This window comes from Apus apus, chromosome 5 (assembly GCF_020740795.1).
Source record: "Apus apus isolate bApuApu2 chromosome 5, bApuApu2.pri.cur, whole genome shotgun sequence".
NCBI lineage: Eukaryota > Metazoa > Chordata > Aves > Apodiformes > Apodidae > Apus > Apus apus.
This window is the reverse complement of record NC_067286.1, coordinates 65323082-65329779: the sequence shown is the minus strand read 5'-3', so window position 1 is coordinate 65329779 and position 6698 is coordinate 65323082.

Below are 6698 nucleotides of genomic sequence, written 5' to 3'. Positions count from 1 at the left end.
CAATATCCTTATTCAGGGCAACATGCTGCCATAAAAAATCATATTCAACTTTGCTGACATTGCTGAAAAGCTCTGAGGATTCTTGCGTGCAAGATTTTGTAATGACCAAGACTGAGCATCTCTGAAAAGTCCTTCTTGAAGGAGAAAGAGCACTAAAATACTTTTGTATGAGAAGATCCACACAATTACTGAGAGTGCTCAAGTTCCACCAAGCTTGCCTGCAACTTCAGTGCTGAAGTGAAGCCCACTCATATTCCTTACTTAATCCTTCCTTCTGAAGCAGTTATTTCAATACTCTTGAAAGATACAAGATTAATTACACCACCAGCACATTCTTTGCATAATTAATTTTTGTGTAGGCTAAAATAATATATGTCTAGTTTCAAAAACTATATTAGAGCTGCCCTTGACCTTTTTTTAAACTTAATTAAAATGTGTGTTCCTGGCATGCAGTTCTTAGCGTGACCAAACGCTGTTGGTCTTTGGAAAGAAATATCTTTCAAGTGTCCAAGATGTTTATGTTTGAAGAATTGCTGCTGTGTGCACCGACTTTAGTACACTCCATAAAAATTTTATACCTAATGTGAGCAATGTCTATAAGATGTTATGGTGGAAGTGAATTTATAATAGTCTTCCTGAAGAGATAATAGCTTTGAGGCTGCCACACCAGTTACACTGTGGATGAGTGTCAACAATCAAAGAGGAGGGGAAGTAATTAATAATAAGTCTGTTAAAAATAACAACAAACAGGGCTTAGTAGGGAGCAGCTTGGTTCATCAGCTGCTCCTGTGCTTCCAGCCCAGGGTGGCTGCAGGAGGGGCTTGGGGCACTCATCACCTCACTGCTAATGGCCTTCTGCCCCATCAGCTGGGGGAAGAAGGTGTTTGGTGGGGATGCTGATGTGGTGTGGGAAGCTGGCTGAGCAAACCTGGGGATGTTCTCCCAAGTGTGTGGGAAAGGAGATGGCTTCTTACTGCCTGGGGTCAGTGTGGGGCCTCAGGAAGAGCTTTAGGGAGGGCTTTGGTGTAGGATGAAGTTGGAGATGCAGGCAAAGCCTGCGTGCTGATTTTTTTAAGCTGGGCAGTGGGAATGCTGCTGGGTGGGAAGGAGAATGCTGTGCTGGGGTGAGGTGTGAGCTGGACCCTCTTGTGGAGGGTGCTGCAGAGGAGGAGAGAAGGGCTGAGCTGGACGTTGAGTGCTGAACATCAGTGCACCCAGACTGTGGAGCTGAGGTGGCCTCACGGTGAGGAATGGAGAGTCTGTGGGTCGCTGGGGACCTCACAGTGATTCTGCAGAGGATGAACACCAGCAGTTCCAGCAGGGGCTGAGCCAAGAGTACAAGCTCCTCCCTCATGGACACTTGGGCTGTGGTAGAGCTGATTGATAAGCACTTAAAAATATTTTATAATCTTTTCAGCTGTTGCAATCAGCACTACATTGTGAAAAATGGAAAGAAAGCTGATAAGCACTTAGTGATTTTGTTAATGTGCTTTGAGAATAAAGTTAAATAAAAAGCAAAACTAAGTGGCCTCCATTTATAGCTATTTATGCAAGGAGCAAAATCTAATTAAGCAGTTTTAAGGGGTAAGATACTAAGGTGTGAAGTTTATTGAACACTTGGTTAAGTATTCCATTAGACTGTGGATTTTGCGAGCTGGTATAATTCTAGTTCATGTGAGGATCAATTTCTTGTTTTAGAAGAAAATATAACATAAAACTTTAATTCCGAAAATGCTAGAAGTTAAGTAATTGTTACAAATTTATTTATTAGCATAATCTTTACCAATATTCATCTGAAGAGATAAATATTGCTTGAGAGATTTGAAAAGATTTTAGGATTTGCCATTAAAGTAAGTTTTGCTTTCTCAGTTTTTTATTTTTCAAATGGTAATTGAAATAAGTTTGAATAACATTGGTTTAAATATCAAAGGATGGTCCCTCAGGAAGGCCCAACCTTTTCTTGTGTTTTCTGGCATGCTTCTCATGGTCGAAGGCTTTTACTGCTGAGAAATATTTGTTGTGACTTCCCTGCCTTTTCTGTGAGCAGGGGACCAGCTGTGTGCCTGCACCTCCCACTCTGTGGTCGTTTATATTTAATCAAAAGAAGGGCAGACACTGATGCACAGCTGGGTTGGTTTAGGGAGGCTTGGCAGGACCATCCCTGTGGTATCTGCACTGGGGAACCTGGCCATCGTCAGGGAAGAACTGTCCTTTTTTTGACAGAGTGTCTGTGCTGTCATTTCAGGTTTGAATTCTTAGTGGCAGTCATAAAAACCTGTTTTCAGCCTGGATGGGTTGTCAGAAAATGAACGTTGGGGTGTGGAGCCCTGGGTAATACCCAAGAGTTAAAAACCTCATCTGCTGGGGAGGGTTAGTCCTGCTGAACCCTACTGAGAGGGGAGAAGCCTTTGCACGTGGGATGGCACAGGGCATGGGAAGCTGCCTTGGGAATGGACGGTGTCTGTCTCAGGGCACCCAAGCTTAGGAAAATACTTCCATCTGCTGGAAACAGTGTGTTGTTCCTGCTGGCAAACCCGTGTGGTCTGTGGCCTGGGATGGAACTGCCAGGTTGCCAGGTCTTGGGTTTGGTTGTCACCAAAACCCTGGACAGGAAAGCCTGTTTTGAGGTACTGTCAGTTGTACCTGTGTGCTGTGATTAACCACGGTGACCAGGATTAACCACAGTGACCATCTTCATGGAAATGAGTAGCCCCACCAGGCAGGTCCAGGCATGGAGAAGCAGCATAGTCTGTAACAAGAGGTTCTGCACTTGCAGACATCTAATGCAGCTGCCCCAGTGCCACCTCTGAGGAACAGGCTCTGTCCTCCTTTCCCACACTCAGATGCTGCGAGAAGATTTAGCCGTGGTTTGTGATCAGAGTCTGTGATAGTTGGTAAGAGAAAATACCAAAAGCTGGGATAATCATAGAATCATAGAATGGTTTGGGTTGGAAGGGACCTTCAAGATCATTTGGTTCCAACCCCCTTACCATGGGCAGGGACACCTCCCACCAGACCAGGTTACTCCAAGCCCCATCCAACCTGCCCTTCAACACTGCCAGGGATGGGGCAGCCACAGCTTCCCTGGGCAACCTGTTCGAGTGCCTTCCTACCCTCATGGTGAAGAATTGCTTCTTGATATCTCACCTAAATTTCCCCTCTTTCAGTTTGAAACTATTCCCCCTTGTCACATCCCTCCCTGTCCTTGTCCCAGGCCCCTCCCCAGCTTTCCTGGAGCCCCTTCAGGCACTGGAAGGTGCTCTAAGGTCTTCCTGGAGCCTTCTCTTCTCTAGACTGAACACAACTCTCTCAGCCTGTCTCCAGAGCAGAGCTGCTCCAGCCCTGGGATCATCTTCATGGCTGTTCTCCGTCCTTCTTCTCCTGTCCAGCAAGACAGTAGGTGATGAGTCAACAACTTTACTTTAGAAGAGAATCTGAGGAGACACTGTTTCAAAGCTGTATGGCCTGAAATGTTTATTTCTTTCAGAAAAAAGGCCTGAATTATTTTTTTTTCTTCCCTCCTCCCCCCCTTCATGAAAAGGTTTCACTAAAGAGCAGAAGAGATTTGGGGAAATAATCCACTTCTCCACAGAAGCTTTTCTGTGGAGCTTGCTTCCTGTTTCACAAGAAATCAACAGGGATTTAAAAAATCCCTGACACTTCTGTAAAGCATCTTGCATAGATTGTGTCCAGCCCACCAGCTTAGTCTGGACAAGAGGGATGACAAACCCACTAAGGGGCTTTGCTGGGCCCTCTGCCAGGGATGCTCTTAGGAATCCACCCACCTCGTGCCCTGGCAGGCAGGCTGGGGTTCAGCTTTCAGCTGATACAAGTAATGAGGTTTCCAATGGGCAAGTGTTATAAAGTGGTTTATTGAAAGCACATGGACCAACTTTACTGAGAGATGAATGTGGTGCATAAGGAGCACAGCAGATCTCACCCAGACAGCCCTGTTGCAGGGCTTGTCAACCTCCACCTCCCAGCAGTTCAATGCCCAGGCCCATCCTGTGTGTGGAAACACAGCATTCTCCCCTTGGAAGGCCTTGGAGCTTCTTCTGTCATTTCCAGTCTAAATTAATTCGTGACTAATTCACATCAACATCAGGTTTGTCCCAGTATAATCCTACTTCTCTTTCTGGTGTGTGCTTCCTCACCCTCGCTTGATTCACAGAAACTTATCTCTTGTCTTTCCAGCTGCTTCAAATCAAACTGGGATCATCTTTATGTAAAGAGATTTCCACTCCCTCTGGCCCAAAGCACAGTGGACAGGGAGCTCTGGAGACCACGGAGGTGATCCGTCAGTGCAGATGGGTGTCTCTGCCCGGTGCACATGGCTGGGGTCCATCTGTCTCCCCTGGAAAGAGCCCCAGTGCTGCTGGACCCACAGTGGCTGCCCAGGGCTGCAGTGGTGGAGCAGGAGGATGAGCACCCTGCCTGCAGCCCCACTGCCTACTCTGCACCCAGCCTTGTCTTACAACTGCCTCCCTGGCATGGGGTTCATTAACTACATTGTGTCTTGAGAAGCTGAATTGCTGACAACAGCCTCATTTCAGAAATGTTCAAAAGGCAGCAAACAACCAAACAGGCGGCTTGGCAATGCTGCTGCAGCCCTAGGGGATTTATAGCAACTGGGAGTTGTTTTTCTCTATTCCCTGAATGTAGAACTGATCATAGTTTTATTGTGCTTTGATGGAAGCAACTATCTGAATGAAGGACCTTCTTGTTAACTACCACTGCTAGACCCTGAGCAATAAAGCACTGACCCATCCCTTTGTTAACTGTGTTAATAACCAGTGTGGAGATGGTACTGGCTCCTGTAAACATCCTCCAGTGTGTTTGGAGCAGCAGCCTGGCAGGGCAGTGGCTGCAGCATGTTTGGGCACTTCTGCTGGGACTGGGGAAGGAAAATCCATTTTTCTTCCTGGCAGCCCTCATCAGTGCCATAACCTCCAGCCATCAGTGTTCAGGATGTTCTCCTGGTGTAGGATTTATAGCGTGGTTTTAGAGAGTGGGAATGAACTTGGCAAGCACTATTCTTGGGGACATCTAGTGCCACTTTAATAAATTTCAGGAACCAAGGCAGCAAAGAAAACAAAATCTCTTTAAGTTTGTGTAAATTTACAAGGCTATGTGATGATCTCTGTGGCCGCTGACACCTCTAAGCCCCAAGGACATGGACAAACTGTGCTTCAGGCTGCAGGGAGCTTCACCCCAGGTCTGGGTGCTGCTGCAGCAGCTCTGCTGGAGATGCATAGTGCTTTCTTCCAAGTGGACAGTGTCCATCCCTGCCTCAAAATGCTCCTAGTCTCATGCAGAACCTCAGCGAGAACTTAACCGGGCTGCATTTTCTTTGCAAAACAAGAATTTCCACTTTAAGAAAACAACTGCCCAAGTTTAATCCCCCAGGAGACAAGTAGCTGTGAGGAATTGGCCTTTGGAATAGCTTATTCTGAGTTGAAGCATGTTCTGGGAGAAGGTCAGCACCTCATCATCTGCAGGAGGTTCATCTGCAATTGGTTCATCTGCACGTGGCACTTTCTTGACTTTTACCTTTGTTTCTTCAGCTAATTCCATGTATGGTTTGCAGAGTGATTCTCTTCCAGTGCAAGAGACCAAAGTGAGGTGGGGCCATGGGCTTTGGACCCTCTCCAGGCCCTGCTGGCAGATTGCTCAGCATGTGATCCCACGTGTAGGGCTCTCGCCTGTGCTCAGATGAGGATGGGACTCCTCCATCCTTCCCCCCAGGTGTGCTGGAGGGAGCCAGGGCTGCTGGGCATGAGAAGGACCAAGAACCAACCGTTAGCAGTCCCTCAGAGCTGTGAGTGCTGGGGAGAGCAGCAGCCCTCAGAGCCAGGCAGCGGGAGCTGCCAGAGCTTCATCAATCTCCCTGTGCTGCCACAGTCTAGCTGGTGTTATCCTGCCCTGAGGAACAGCCTGTGCTCCTTAGCCCTCCAAGCCACTGGAGGTGTGCACAGTGCCCTGAAGTGATATCTGTGCTCCCTGTGCCTTTAACAGGCAAGTAAACACAATTTTAATGATGCCAGAATTAGTATTTTACCAATCACATTGTTATCCTTTGCAACAGTTGTAAAATCTGGCATCTCCCTCAGTCTTAGCAGGGTTCATTTATGTTCATATCTGCAGAAAACAGGTTTGTCAGAAAGGCAAAGCACAAAAGAAATGGTTTGACCTTGAAGAGTTAGCCAAGGGCTAACTCTGCACTGCTGAGCAGTGGGGTGGCATTCCTGGATATGGAGAAGGGACATCAGCTTTTGTAAGACACTGTCATGGGGCTGGGGCTTTCATGGGCCTCCTAAGCTTGTTTTTGCACAGGAGTCAGTGCTACATGGGGGAGAAAGCAATGTGGCAGGAGGTAGGAGGAACTCAGATAGCACCTACCACCCTCTGGCCCACCAGACTTTGATCCTGCACTGTGGTGTGGAGACACTATTGCACAAAGGTACTAAAAATAGTTCCCTTCATCACAGCACGATGGGCTAAATGCTGCAGGGGGAACAGTTCCTGCTGGGTGGTGATTTCTAGCAGCGTGCCATGGGCAGGGCAGAGGGGTGCATGAGCAGAGGGATTCTGTGTGCTTCTGCAATGCTACAGGCTGCTCCTGGGCAAGATCTGCCATGCACAGAGCAAGATCACCTGCGTGCAAAGTGAAAGCACACAGAATCCCTCAGAATAGGCAT